Raw genomic sequence first — 15,737 nt, 5'->3', positions numbered from 1 at the left:
TATTCTGTCTTGTAGCATCTTGGACAGTCTTTTGTCTTTTTATTAAATGTTATTTTACAAGACATTACCCAGTGTACAAAAAAAAGAATAAATGAGGAAGAATATAAATTACTTTTCTCTTGTGTATCACTCTCATTTTCTGGTGAATGTGTTCTTCCTGTTTTCTCACTGATTCCCTTCAGCGTGCTAAACTCTGAGTGGTTTCATGGGTCTTTTTTTAAACCTGTTGCTTTGTGCAGCTGTTGACTCAAAATTCAGCCGGGACTCTGCTTTCACTCCACCCGACTGCTCTCTGAAACTCTATCATTCTCCTAAGTATTATTTCATGAATTAATAGTTTGTCTCCAAATCATTCACCATCCTGACTTGGAAATATATCGCCGCTCCTTCACTGTCGCTGGGTCCAACATCCTGGAACTCCCTCCCTAACAGCACTGTGGGTGTACCTACACCACAGGGACTGCAGCGGTTCAAGAAGGCAGCTCACCACCACCTTCTCAAGGGCAATTAGGGATGGGCAATAAATATTAGCCCAGCCAGTGATGTCCATGAAAGAATAAAAAACACTAATACAGAAAAAAATGGATGAAGTTATTAATATGTGGCGTGTTTTCTTCCAAGTTTATATTCTTGCATTCTTATATTCAAGTTTGTTGTATTAATAGTGCAGAGATGATGAGGAAAGTCACAAACTGTGTATGAGCTGACATTGGATAATAGTTTAGTATTGACTGCATTGAGCAGTCTGCTGGTGACCACAATGTGGAGCATGGGTGAATGCTGCCAACCTCAATTATATTGCATCACCAGGAAACTCAACACAACACCTATAAAACAATTAGAATCAGAGTAAACACTGCAGGCACTGCCGGGCTGGTGAATATCTTCAATCTTGTTTACAACAGGGAGACAATAACAAACATTGTTTTCCAAGATCTCAGGATCTTGTCACTGTGGTGCAGCATTTCAGGTTGTGGGTCATACGAACAGATGAAATAGGAGCAGAAGTAGGCCTTTCGGCCCCTCGAGTCTGCTCGAGCCCTGTGGGTCACCCAGACACTTGATAACAGCAGTGGCAAGGATGGGAATGCAGCAGAATTCTGAGACTCTGTGCCTTACACTTTCAGTCCAGGATTGTGTGTCATCCCAGAGTTGTATTGATTCTTTTGGTCAGGTAAGTTTAATTCTCAATCCGTCCAGTCTTGCCATCCTCCTGCTGTGGTGCAGGAAAATGCACATGAACCAGGTATCAGTACAGAAAGGACAACTGCATGGAAGTGTGAGCAGGTAAGTCCAAAAATGTGAAAGTAAGTGAGTGGGAGCAACAACAGTAAGGAGACAGAGAGAGAAATGGCAGGAAGAAGAGAGACAGAGAAACAGCAGTGAGGAGAGAGGGAGAGATAGAGAGTGAAACAGCAGTGAGGAGGGTCAAAGGGAAATGGCAGTGAGGAGAGAGAGCGACAGAGAAGCAGCAGCGAGAAGAGAGGGATAGAGAGAAACGACAGTGAGGAGAGAGGGACAGAGAAATGACAGTGAGGAGAGAGAGAGAGAGAGAGAGAAACGACAGCGAGGAGAGAGAGAGAGCCAGAGAGAAACAACAGTGAGGAGAGAGTGAGGGAGAGAAACAGCAGTGAGGAGAGAGGGAGAGATAGAGAGTGAAACAGCAGTGAGGAGGGTCAAAGGGAAATGGCAGTGAGGAGAGAGAGAGACAGAGAAGCAGCAGCGAGAAGAGAGGGATAGAGAGAAACGACAGTGAGGAGAGAGGGACAGAGAAATGACCGTGAGGAGAGAGAGAGAGAGAGAGAAAAACGACAATGAGGAGAGAGAGAGAGAGAGAGCCAGAGAGAAACAACAGTGAGGAGAGAGTGAGGGAGAGAAACAGCAGTGAGGAGAGAGAGAGAGAGAGAGAGAGAGACAGAGAGAGAAACGGCAGTGAGGAGAGAGAGAGGGAAACGGCAGTGAGGAGATATATTAAAAACAACTGGCAGAGAGAGGGACAGAGATATAGTTGAGAGGTAGAATGTGAATTACAACAGTGTAAGCTTTTCAATACATTTAGACTCAGCATTCGCATCCATGGCTGTTGAATTGTGAGAGGTTGAGAATTCTTTGGTGGAGCTTAACAAAATTTAAGGTGGGACTAATCTAAAATGCTCTTGTAACCTGTAGGGTTGTTGGACTGCTCGAATCATATTGGTTATCTGATCAGTTGGACGGGCCCAGTGATGTGGTGAATCAACAAGGCTGAGTTGCAGAGCAGAGATACAAGTGATATTAGGGCGCTAAGCAGGAAATAGCTTTGTTCAGGTCAAGTTGACAGAGATTGGACAGTGTTTGACAACCTGGTAAATCCGGTACTTTTATATTGGCCCAGAATTTGTGATGAGAATATCAGTGAGGTTATCAATGCTCACTGTTACAATGGAGGAATCTGATGACAACTTCTAGAGTCTGTACATATGCAGCTCAATGTGGAATTGATGTCAGAAAAAAATGTGTACTGTTACAGTCCTCCAGTCACCAATAGACTTGGCATTGAATACAATGCAATAATATGAACTTACATCACCTGCTGTATTTGCCCACTTTTTTTTATTCATACATGGAATGTGGGCTTCGCTGGCTGAGTCAGCATTTATTGCCCATCCCTAGTTGCCCTTGAGAAGGTGGTGGTGAGCTGCCTCCTTGAACCTCTGTAGTCCATGTGGTGTAGCTACACCCACAGTGCTGTTAGGAAGGGAGTTCCAGGATTTTGACCCAGTGACAGTGAAGGAACAGTGATATATTTCCAAGTCATTTTGCTGAGTGACTTGGAGGGGAACTTGCAGGTGGTGGTGTTCCTATCTATCTGCTGCCCTTGTCCTTCTAGATGGTGGTGGTTGTGGGTTTGGAATGTGCTGTCGAAGGAGCCTTGGTGAATTCCTGCAGTGCATCTTGCAGAAGGTACACACTGCAGCTACTGTGCGTCGGTGGTGGAGGGAGTGAATGTTTGTGGATGGGATGTCAATCAAGTGGGCTGCTTTGTCCTGGATGGTGTCAAGCTTCTTGAGTGTTATGGGAGCTGCACTCATCCAGGCAAGTGAGGCGTATTCTATTACACTCCTGAATTGTGCCTTGTTGATGGTGGACAGGCTTTGGGGAGTCAGGAGGTGAGTTACTCATCGCAGGATTTCTAACCTCTGACCTGCTGTTGTAGCCATAGTATTTTTATGACTAGGTCAGTTCAGTTTCTGGTCAATGTGGCTTAAAAAGTTAGGACTGGTGCATTCAGGAGTAAATGAATTTTTAACAGCATGATGAGTGATAATTACTCTTCAGAAACTCCTCTGGCCCTGAAAAATTAATTTTACAAGTGTGGAGACTCAACCCCTCAGAAGAATATCAACATTGGAGGTTTTTTTAATTTAAATCTTTTCTATCTGTGTCTTTTATATTTCTCCCTCAAACCTGTCTGTCTTTCCTAATCTTTATTTTGCTTTCTGTAAATTATTTAAATCTAATCTATATTTCCTGCTTTATACCTCTTGGTTTGGAGTCTCCATGTTGCAACATCAACAGCAATTTGAATGTATATAATGCCCTTAACACGGTAAAATGTCCCAAAGTGCTTCACTGGAGCTTTATCAAAAAATTGACACCGAGCCACATAAGGACATATTAGCAGAATTACCTGGAAAAACTCAGCAGGTCTGGCAGCATCGGCGGAGAAGAAAAGAGTTGACGTTTCGAGTCCTCATGACCCTTCGACAGAACTGTTGAAGGGTCATGAGGACTCGAAACGTCAACTCTTTTCTTCTCCGCCGATGCTGCCAGACCTGCTGAGTTTTTCCAGGTAATTCTGTTTTTGTTTTGGATTTCCAGCATCCACAGTTTTTTTTTTGTTTTTATAAGGAAATATTAGGGTGGATAACCAATCCTTGGTCAGAGAGGTAGATTTTAAGGAGTGTCTTTAAGGAAGAAAAAGGGGAGGGGGAGGAATTTCAGAGCTTGTGGCCTTGGTAGCTCAAGACTTGGCCACTAATCGTGAAGTGATTAAAATCAGGGATACTCAACAGGCCAGGATTAGAGGAGCACAGAGATTATTACCTTTGAGGTCCTGCTTCTTAATTTAGTGTGTAGCTCCTCATACTCTGTATGCAGAATCCCTTCCATAGTTCTGTCTATGTCATTGGTACCTACATGGACCACGACAACTTGATCCTTCCCCTCCCACTACAAGTTCCTCTCCAGCCCTGAACAGATGTCCCGAACCCTGGCACTGGGCAGGCAACACAGACATCTGGACTCTCACTGTTTGCTGCAGACAATTGTGTCAATCTCCTTCACTCCACTGTCCCCTACTAATACTACGTTCCTTTTTGTTCCCCCCACTTGAATAGCTTCCTGCACGTGGTCAGTTTGCTCATCCCCCTGCAGCCCCCACTCTCATCTAAACAAGCTGAGAGAAACTTATATCTATTGGACAAATGCAAAGGCTGAGGCTCCTGCCATCTGAGTCCCCTTAGCTGTCTCACTCGCAGTCACACCCTCCTGTCTCTGAACACTGACCAAATCTGAAGACCCTCTCTTAAGTGGTGTGACTGCCTCCTGGTATAGCACATCCAGGTAACTTTCCCCTTCCCTGATCGGTCGCAGTGTCTGCAGCTCAGCCTCCAGCTCAATGACTCTGAGCCAAAGTTCCTCGAGCCGCAAACACTGACTGTAGACGTGTTTTCCCTGGATCGCACTGGCACCCAGGAGGTCCCACATGCTGCAGCCTTGAGACATCACCTGTCCCACCATCCTTGATGTATTTTAATTAGTTACTTCATTTGATTATTCACTTATTTATTTTCCTTTAACTTTCCAACCAGTTTTTTTCTATTTTAAACCTTATGACTGGAATAGACCTTAACCACTTTCCAGATGCTTACCAAACAGCTAGCTCCTTTCTCTGTAGTAGGGTAAGAAGCAATTACTACAGTGTGAAAAAGGTAGGAAAAGCAAAAGGAAAGGAACACCTCCTTCCCTTCCTCACCGAACTCCCCCAGTCACCAAACTCCCAGGTCAGTCCTAAAGCTGCATTTGTTTGCCCAAGTTGCACTGAAGAACCCTGCACTTATAGGAACTGGACTGGAGCGAGAGAAACCGCATTCAACCAGTTAGCTGATTACCTACTCGGCTCTCTCAGCAGAGTGTGTTTGTCCTGCTTAAAGCTGGAAGAATGAAGTAAACTTAGTCTACTTACACACTGCTTTCCAGATACTGCTAATTACAGACAAGACTAGATTTTTTAAGAACAAGATTAACAATTTAAACTCCCACACTCACCAGTCTCCCGGGTGTGCACTCAGTTCCAAAGCTGTACTCGTAAACTTAACCTCAGTGGTATTTCAGGAGCTGTTGCAATTGCGCCTCAACATTGCAAATCAATCCAAAATGTCAGCACTAAACCTCACTTTAATGCTTCTGTCAGGCCACAAGGGTTGCACTAAGTATTCATGACGTTAACGATACCTTGATGTAAGAAACATTAAACCAGCTCTATCGGTTTAATGGAATTGAAACATGTCACTGATCTGGTGACAGGATATGGAGACCACAAATGAGGATTTCTGTCCTCATTAGCATAACTAAGGTGGCATCCTTTATGTTAATAAGTACAATGGATAATTGTACATTTGCCATTGGCTTAAAAAAATCCCCTTAAGCATTCTACCTCCGACTCGATGAAACGTGGATTGTGAACGATTCCCACGTTACTCGAACTTGAAATGGAACAGCTAACAGTAGTGGGAAAAGGATCCCACAAGTTTGGGTTTTTAAAAAAATTTGTTGATGGGACGTGGGCACTCTGGCAAGACCAGCATTTGTTACCCATCCTTAATTGACCTTTGAGAGCAGCTAAGAGTCAAGGAGCTGGAGTTGCATGTTAGCCAGACTGGGTCAGGATGCCAGATTCTCTTCCCTAAAGGACATCAGTGAACCAGATGGATTTTTATGACAATCGATGGAAGTTTTATGAGGCAGACTCTTGTTGAGGAGTGGGGGTGTCGCTTGCCGGCTGAAGAGTCAGCGAGAGACCCCCACTGCCTCTTCTTGGGAAGGCCTACTGCACCACAAGCCAGACAGGCATTGACAAGGCCGCCAGCAGGTCTTCCCCTGGAATCAAGACCCTAGGGGCACAAGTCTCGCCCATCAAGAGCCACAGGCCAATCAGAGGCTGGCAAGTCTTGTGCTCTGGGGAGGCTGTGGCTGCTGCCAAAAGGACAGGTGGGGGGGGGGGGGGGTGGGCAGGGGTGAGAGAGTGGTAGTTTAGCTGCTGTGCACACTACATGGCAACAGGCCCACCTGCAGCTGGATTAACGCCAGCAGGGACAGGATGAGGCCCTTAAGTGGTCATTAATTGGGCACAAAAGGGCCTTAATGGGCAGCAGGTGGCAGGGGTTGCCTGTGAGCCTTCCCGCCCAGAACTTTAACTCTGGCAGATAACGGGAAGGCCACAGGGGTCAGGTATGTCACCATTCCACCCAATTAAATGCCCTTCTTACCTCCGGGGCCACCAGAGAGAGCAGAAGGTTCTACCCATGGTCACCATTATTGAAACTAGCTCTCAATTCCAATTTTTTTTTAATTAATTGAATTAATATTCCACCAGCAGTTGTGGTGAGATTTAAACCCGTGTACCCAGGACATTAGTCCGTGCCGCTAGATTACCAGTCTTGTGACATTACCACTGCACCACAGGCGCTGCTCTCTTTGGGTTGAGGGAGAATAACTGAAAAGAGAACTGTCTGGAAAAATTAATAAAAACTGGCTCAACGGTCATACCATCTGTGACTTAAAAAGGATTTAATGTTCTTCTTCAGCTCATTAGAGATTGAATATTCTACAGATTGTTCAATATTTTATACCAAGTTGTCACGACAGCCTGTGGATAGTCCATGTAAACATTTACATAATCAGTCTAGACTTACAGTAGCCAGCATTTGTAAAACTGCTATGAATCTATCTGGGTTTTTCAGCATCCAGTAATTTCCCGTTTTCAGGGAAGATTTCCCTTTTTCTGCCCTAAATTATGGCCCACCCCTTTAATTAGTCAAGTGGTCTGCCAGCCCTGAGGAGCCTCCATCAGGATCTGTAGCAGGGAGACCTCGAGTGATTGTCGAAGTCTTTGTCTTTAAGAGTTCATCTGGTGCTGCAAGTGTGTTCAATAAAGCTTAATGTGTCTCCAGTAAGTGTGGATGATCCATGGGGAATTCTGCTTGCTGGTCCATTTTGGAAAGAAGAGGAGATGACGAATTTGATCAGGTGAAGGGTCACTAATGACTCTTATTTGAATAGGATAAGGGTAAATGTACACTGTGGTGCTCAGTTTCTGTGATTAACCCTTCTGCTTTTCAAAGTTTTGAGGGTGCCTGTCTGTTGAAAGATTCCACAATGTGCACCATATTTGAGAAAAAGAAATAGCCAATGCTGCAGTATACCATTTGTGGCACATCACACTGTTTATATGTTTTCTATTGCAAGGTGTTAAAATTGGAATAGCCATATCTAGCTGGTTATATGGCTAGAGAACAGGGGGTTAATGAGCAGCAGCTTTAAGTAGGTGGAGGTGTTTGTTACATTCAAAGCTTGCCTTGCTGTCAGGTGCTGGATAACTGCTCTCTGCATTGCTGCTGAATGGCTGGGTTGCCTGCACTTTGCTTACAGCTCCCTGCTATCTCCAGAATCTTCTCTGAAACCGGCTGCTTCAAGGTTGAGTTAAGAGATGTAGTCACTGTTCTTTTTTTTATCTAATTAAGCTTTTCTCTCCCCACTACCCCCACCCCCCTCCCCCTCACCACCAACCACCAACCCCCACCCCCCCACCCCCACCACCACCACCCCACCCTGTTCTGCTCTTGCTGTTGCTCGTCTATTTCTCTAGCCCGGCCGATCACAGGCAGTATTTAAGCATTGTTCTCTGGCATGTCCCTTCTTTTGTTTTCTGTTGCTGATTGTAGGTGCATGGATGTTCTTCCAAGGAAAGCAAGGAGCCCAGAAACTTGTTAATGTGAGGGGGTTTACACTTAAATCAGCTGGGAGGAGAGGACCATGGCTGTGCAGCTTGCCCCTGAACCTGCTTTCAGTTTACTTACGGTAAGCGAATTCTGCTGAAGTGACAGATATTCTGCACTGCTGTGATTTCACCAGCCTTTTCAACAATTTGTCTTTTTTCTGCTCAGTAATGTTTGAGGTTTGCCATGTTCGGTGCATAAGTAGATGCTTCATTTTGATTCCCGATCTAGTCGTGTAACGAGGGTATGAAATTTTATGGCTTTAAGATATAAATACATAAGCAGAGGCCCTGCATTGATCAGAGTTTTCCAACCAAGGGAGATGTCATCATCTCTCAGGGGAGTGCACAGTTATACATCCCTGACAGGCTGGGCTCATTAGGCATGCTCAGTGTGCTGTGTAAAATATATGCTGTGTAACAAGAATATTCTTAGCATTTACAGTAAGCTACTGAAATTCTCTAACCACCGACCCGTGTGGTTCAAAAGGTTTTGTTTAATTTCTTTTGGACAGTAGAAAATTTCTATGGTTATGCTTTTCACTGCGTGTGTGTGTGGAAGTTTTTGAAAGAAGCAACATGATATTGGGTGATATTAGGGCTTAAGAGAGACATGTAGACAACACTGTGTGTATCATTACTTACACTGGTGACTAATGAATTATCCATTTGTTTTGTTAGAAGAATCCATTCTCAATTGTCTTACTGATGAAGGGCTTTTGAACGAAAAAAGTCTGATGTTCTGTTTACTGCAAGGAACAAAGTAATTATTTTGGCCTGTGTTGGCAGGTCCAGAATAGGATATCCACATGATATCACACAATATATCTTACAGTGTTGACTTGAGTGTCTACTTCAATGAAAGTGACATTAAAAGTGTGATAAATTATATACTCTATGCAACATGATATTTGATATGTTCTTGCAAGAAAGCTGACAGAGACTCATTTTGCTTATCATTCAATCCTGACGTCATATAAGTGGAAATAAAGGACTTCGGACTGCAGAATCAGTTTGGTGCAAGTTCTCATCTTAACAGCTGGCAAGTGTTGAACATGGCCAGATGTGTGTCGGGGGAGCTTGTTGTTATGTTGGATCACTGTAGAGGTTAGGAATGGAGATAAACTACTCTTACACAAAGTGCCTGGAGATGCTACCCTATAACCCCATAGCACCAACTGGTGGGATGGGACCAATCGCTTTGTACACTGTTGGAGCCTTTGAGACAACAGTTGGACCAATAAAAAAGAGCTCAGTAGAACTGGGCTTTACAGTGAGAGGTGTGACAATAATGAGGCACTTATTAAATTGCCACCTGTTCCTGCCCACAGCAGCTGTAGAGCCGACAGACTGTACTGATTTGTCATTTGATTTTTGATTTTGTAGAGCCGACAGACTGTACTGATTTGTCATTTGATTTTTACAGACTCGAAGTTCAGCAGCAGGAATCTGTGACTGTGTAGGTGCCTCGAATGCTTACAATTCCCTCCCATAAGCTCAAGAAACAAGTCAACAGTTCATAGCTCTTCAGATAATTTGGGTGACAGGGATCAGTGGTAAACGAGGTTGAAAAACCAAAATTAAATTAAAATGTTTTCCTCCTATTTGGCTTTTCCCCCTTCGCTTCCACTTTCAGCACCAAGTGTGGGGGTTGTGCCAGGCTGATCAACTGGGGGATGCACTCTGAGTTACAGAGACGTTCCTGCTACTGTCTCTTTCCCTATTCTCCCCCACTCAAGAGATGGTGAACAACACTAAGTGCACAGCACTACGCACACAGTGTGCTTCAGCTAGAGGCTAACCCACAAACTAGTTAAAGGAAGACTAGTTAGAGTTTAAATTGAAAGTGGGATTCAGACATGACAATATCCACCACTCAAACGCTGTGCTTGAAGGAAACATTCATATCACAATTCAAATGAATGTATGAGTTATTTTTTTAGCCATTGCTACTTTCTAAATCTTCCTGTCCTCCTCTGTTACTTTTTCTGCTTCACTCTGAGGCTAATTGTAAACCCCTCCCCTGTCCAGCAGTTATGGTGGGAGGAGGAGGGGGTTTAGGACTGTGGGAGAGTTGATGGGGTTTGCTTCACATTCCAGTCCTTCACCATCATTAGTTACCTGATTTTGGGTATTGGAAGGCCGCCCATCCTGTGAGGATGGGGTTTCATTTAAAAGGGAAGGGTCTTAGGTCAACAGGGCGAATTCAAACGTTAACGCCCACACTCAGTGATAAACTCACACATAAACACCTGTTCAGATATGCATATAACCCTACATTTGCAAACTGGCAAACCTGTTTATGTTCACACACTCATCTACACTGGGAGGTTTAATTTCTAAATGTCTTTGTGTGTGTACATACATAGATATATATGTATATATGCCACCAGACTAGTAATTCAGAAGCCCAGGCTAAAGCTCTTGGGAGCAGGGTTTAAATTCTACCACAGCAGCTGGTGGAAATTAAACTCAGTTAATAAATTTGGAATTAAAAAGCTGGCCTCAGTAATAGTGACCATGAAACCATTGACGATAGTTGTAAAAACCCATCTGGCTCACTAAGGCCCTTTAGAGAAGGAAACCTGCCGTCCTTACCTGCATGTGACTCCAGACCCACAGCGATTGCGGTTGACTATTAAATGTCCTCTGAAATGGCCTAGCAAGCCACTCAGTTGAATCAAATCGCTGCAAACTACAAAAAGGAGTGAGACCAGACAGACCACCCAGCATCGAACTAGGCACCGAAAACAACAATGGCACACCAAGCCCTGTTGACCTTGCAGAGACCTCCATACTAACACCTTGGGGCTTGTGTCAAAATTGGGAGAGGTGTCTCACAGACTTAACAAGCCACAGCCTGAGATAGTCATACTCAATGCATTGTACCTTACCGATAATGTCCCAGACATCACTGTTTGCAGGTGATACAAAGATAGGTGGAGGGACAGGTAGTATTGAGGAGGCAGGGAGGCTGCAGAAGGATTTGGACAGGTTAGGAGAATGGGCAAAGAAGTGGCAGATGGAATACAACATGGGGAAGTGTGAGGTCATGCACTTTGGTAGGAAGAATAGAGGCATAGACTATTTTCTAAATGGGGAGAGAATTCAGAAATCTGGAGTGCAAAGGGACTTGGGAGTCCTGGTCCAGGATTCTCTTAAGGTTAACTTGCAGGTTGAGTCGGTAGTTAGGAAGGCAAATGCAATGTTGGCATTTATTTCGAGAGGATTAGAATATAAAAGCAGGGATGTGTTGCTGAGGCTTTATAAGGCTCTGGTCAGGCCACATTTAGAATATTGTGAGCAATTTTGGGCCCTGGATTACCCAGGAAGGATGTGCTAGCCCTGGAGAGAGTCCCGAGGAGGTTCATGAGAACGATCCCAGGAATGAAAGGCTTAACATATGAGGAACGTTTGAGGACTCTGGGTCTATACTCGATGGAGTTTAGAAGGATGAGGGGGGATCTGATTGAAACTTACAGAATATTGAAAGGCCTGGATAGAGTGGACATGGGGAAGATGTTTCCATTAGTGGGAGAGACTAGGACCCGAGGGCACAGCCTCAGAGTAAAGGGAAGACCTTTTAGAACAGAGATGAGGAGAAACTTCTTTAGCCAGAGAGTGGTGAACCTATGGAATTCATTGCCACAGAAGGCTGTGGAGGCCAGGTCATTGAGTGTATTTAAGACCGAGATAGATAGGTTCTTGATTGGTAAGGGGATCAAATGTTACAGGGAGAAGGTGGGAGAATGGGGTTGAGAAACTTATCAACCATGATTGAATGGCAGAGCAGACGCGATGGGCTGAATGGCCTAATTTCTGCTCCTATGTCTTATGGTCTCAGAGATGGCAGCGCTGTGGTATACAGTCAGAAGGGAGTTGCCCTGGGAGTCCTTGACTCTGGACCTCATGAAATCTTACAGTCTCAGATTAAATATGGACAAGGAAACCTCCTGCTGGTTACCACCTAAAGCCACCCCCCACCCCCACCCCCATCCCTGCCAGCTGATGAATCAGTGCTCCTCCATGCTGAACACCACTGGGGGAAAGCACTGAGGGTGGCAAGGGCACAGAATGTACTCAATGTGGCTCGGTAGCCCCACAACAGACCGAGCTGGCCAAGTCCTAAATGACACAGCTGCTAGACTGGGTCTGCAGCAGGTGGTGAGGGAACCAACAACAGGGATAAAAGCTACTTGACCTCGTCCTCACCAACCTGCCTTCCACAGATGTATCTGTCCATGGCAGTGTTGGTAGGAGGGGCCACCGCACAGTCCTTGTGGAAACAAAGTCCCATCTTCACATTGAGGATACCCTCCATCGTGTTGTGTGGCACCACCAACTGTGCTAAATGGGATAGATTTCAAACAGATCTAGCAACTCAAACCTGGGCATCCATGAGGTGCTGTGGACCATCAGCAGCAGCAGAATTGTACTTGAACACAATCTGTAACCTCATGGCCCAAAATATCCCCCACTCTACCATTACCATCAAGCCAGGGAATCAACCCTGGGTTAATGAAAAGTGCAGGAAGGCATGTGAGGAGCAGCACCAGGCACACCTAAAAATGAGGTGTCAACCTGGTGAAGCTGTAACACAGGACTACTTGCATACTAGACAGCAAAAGCAGCAAGTGATAGACAGAGCTAAGTGATCCCACAACCAATGGATCAGATCTAAGCTCTGCAGTCCTGACACATCCAGTCGTGAATGGTGGTGGACAACCTCCATAATGACAGAGGAGCCCAGCACATCAGTGCAAAAGATAAGGCTGAAGCATTTGCTACAATCTTCAGCCAGAAGTGCTGAGTGGATGATCCATCTCGGCCTCCTCTGGAGGTCCCCAGCATCACAGATGCCAGTCTTCAGCCAAATCGATTCACTCCACATAATATCAAGAAATGGCTAAAGGCACTGGATACTGCAAAGGCTAAGGGCCTTGAGAACATTCCAGCAATAGTACTAAAGACTTGTGTTCCAGAACTAGCTACACCCCTAGCCAAGCTGTTCCAGTACAGCTACAACACTGGCATCCAACAATGTGGAAAATTGCCCAGGTATGTCCTGTCCACAAAAAGCAGGACAAATCCAACCTGGCCAATTACCGCCCCATTCGTCTACTCTTGATCATCAGAAAAGTGATGGAAAATGTCATCATCAGTGCTATCAAGCAGCACTTACTCAGCAATAACCTGCTCACTGATGCCCAGTGGGGATGTTTGCTGATGATTGCTCAAAGTTCAGTACCATTCGTGACTCCTCAGAAACTGAAGCAGCCCATGTCCAAATGCAGCAAGACCTGGACAATATCCAGGCTTGGGCTGACAAGTGGCAAGTAACATTCACACCACACAAGTGTCAGGCAATGACCATCTCCAACAAGAGAGAATCCAACCAACTTCCCTTGACTCCAGGCCCATTACCAATGCTGAATCCCCCACTATCAAGATCCTGGGGGTAATCTTTGACCTGGATCTGAACTGGGCCAGCCACATAAATGCTGTGGCTACAACAGCAGGTCAGAGGCTGGGAATTCTGCAGAGAATAACTCACCTCCTGACTCCCCAAAGCCTGTCCACTATCTACAAGAAACAAGTCAGGAGTGTGATAGGTTGTTGTCCACTTGCCTGGATGAGTGCAGCTGCAACAACGATCAAGAAGCTCGACACCATTCAGGACAAAGCAGCCCGCTTGATTGACACACCGTCTATCACCGACGCACGGCAGCAGCAGTGTGTACCATCTACAAGATGCACTGTAGCAGCTCACTCAAGGCTTCTTCGAAGCATCTTCCAAACCTGCGATCTCTACCACCAAACCTAGAAGGACAAGGGCAGTGGATGCATGGGAACACCACCACCTGGAGGTTCCCTCCAGGCCACTCACCATCCTGTTCTGGAACTATATCGGTCGTTCCTCCACTGTCGCTGGGTCAAAATCCTGGAACTCCCTCCCTAACAGTGCTGGGGGTGTACCCACACCACACAGATTGCAGCGACTCAAGAAAGCGTCTCACTATCACCTTCTCAGGAGCAGTTAGGGATGGACAATAAAAATGCTGACCTAGCCAGTGAAGCCCACGTCCTGTGAATGAATAAGAAAAAAGTTAGCCCTTACCTTTGTGACCTCAAGCACTTTTGGCACTGAAAACAGCAGGAAATGAATATAATTCAAGCTGGGCTGGATGTGTCGGGTGGAGATGAGTAGAATGAGTAGAATGAGTAGATGAGTAGAATGGATCACACGGACAGGCAAAAGACAGAAGGGAATTGATTTATATTCCTGATGATCTCGTTTCGTAGTAACTGTACAGTGAAATATTCTGAAATGCTCCAATTCTTGTGATGGACAGAGAGGATAGGAACATGAAAAATTGGGGATGGAGTAGCCCAAATGCACTCTTGAGCCCGTTCTGACATTTGATAAGCGCACACTGTTTTCTTCAACTTTTCCACCTTCTCATCCTAACCCTTATCCCCTGATTCCCTCTCTGTCCAACATCTATCGACCTCTGTCTTGAATTTACTCCATGACTGAGCACCCATAACCCTCTGGGATAGAGAATTCCAAAGATTCACACCCCTCTTAGTGAAGAAAGTTCTCCTCATCTCAGTCCTAAATGGCTGACACCTTATCTTGAAGGTATAACCCTTGTTCTAGACTCTCCTGTCAGCTGAAGCTGCCTCTCTGCATCTATCCTGTCAAGCCCTCTCAGAATCTAAAATGTGTTGGTGAGATCATCTCTCAGTCTAATAAACTCAAGGGATTATAGGCCAATTCTGCTCGGACTATCTCCATCGGACAACCCTCTCATCAGTCTTGTGAACCTTTGTTACACCTCTCTAATGTGAAAGGTTACAGAGATAAGGCATGGGGAGTGGGATTAGGTTGAATGCTCTTTCAGAAACCCACTGCAGACTCAATGGGCTGAATGGCCTCCTTCAGCACTGTAAAGATTCTGTGATTCTGTTTCCTTAGATATAGAGACCAAAACTGTTGATGGGGCCTGCTTGATGTGGAGCTAAGTTTACAGGTGGCTGAGAGGTGAGGTTGAACAGGATAGGACTGAGCTTCTGGCTTGGATGTGGAGGCTGAGTGGAACCTACGGTGAGCAGTTATACTTGAATGAGAGGGAAGATTAAGACTGGTCAAAGCAGAGAAGCTGAGCAGGCCACAATGTAAAAATAAGCAAAAATGTAAACGAGGAATACAGGAAAAATCCATTATAAATAAGAGATGGAAAATTAAAATTGACTGCTTATGTATTCTTGTGGTCTGGTTGGTTAGGTGTAACATTGGTTAGTGTGAAGCAGTGAGATGTGCTTGGTCTAAAAAAGACAGGTAGTCATCATTCACCAATCAGCATTAGAGACTCCCTACAATATTATAGCCACCCAGTCATAATGGTTTAATAACATAGATGGATAATGTATTTTAAAAAGCTTACATTATTTTTATATGTATAAAGAAGAGCATTGGCAATGCTGAAATCAGCACATATTAGTCTGTTATCTTGTGTGCACCTGACCGATGCTGGTGAGTCTCAGTGTCATGTGATTATTGATAAAATTACGTTTGGGCTTTTGTGTGCAATTTCAGACAAAACTATGGCAAATGGATTTCAAAGTAAGCTAATGTGGAGTCATCTATCTTGGGCCTTAAATGGATCAAACAGGGGACTTTCTAAATGGTGAATAG

General features: G+C 44.9%; 1 long non-coding RNA gene across 1 annotated transcript; it reads left to right on the top strand.

Annotated features, from left to right (window-relative positions):
* The first annotated feature begins 995 nt into the window (after window positions 1-995).
* On the top strand, window positions 996-9,552 carry LOC121285659. Its single transcript, XR_005944737.1, has 3 exons — window positions 996-1,174; window positions 7,986-8,121; window positions 9,465-9,552. It is a non-coding gene; the product is annotated as an uncharacterized LOC121285659 (long non-coding RNA).
* Window positions 9,553-15,737: the final 6,185 nt, after the last annotated feature.

This window comes from Carcharodon carcharias, chromosome 13, assembly GCF_017639515.1.
Source record: "Carcharodon carcharias isolate sCarCar2 chromosome 13, sCarCar2.pri, whole genome shotgun sequence".
NCBI classification, from domain to species: Eukaryota; Metazoa; Chordata; class Chondrichthyes; order Lamniformes; family Lamnidae; genus Carcharodon; species Carcharodon carcharias.
The sequence above is the reverse complement of the archived record's forward strand: the minus strand, read 5'-3'. Positions and strand labels throughout refer to the sequence as shown.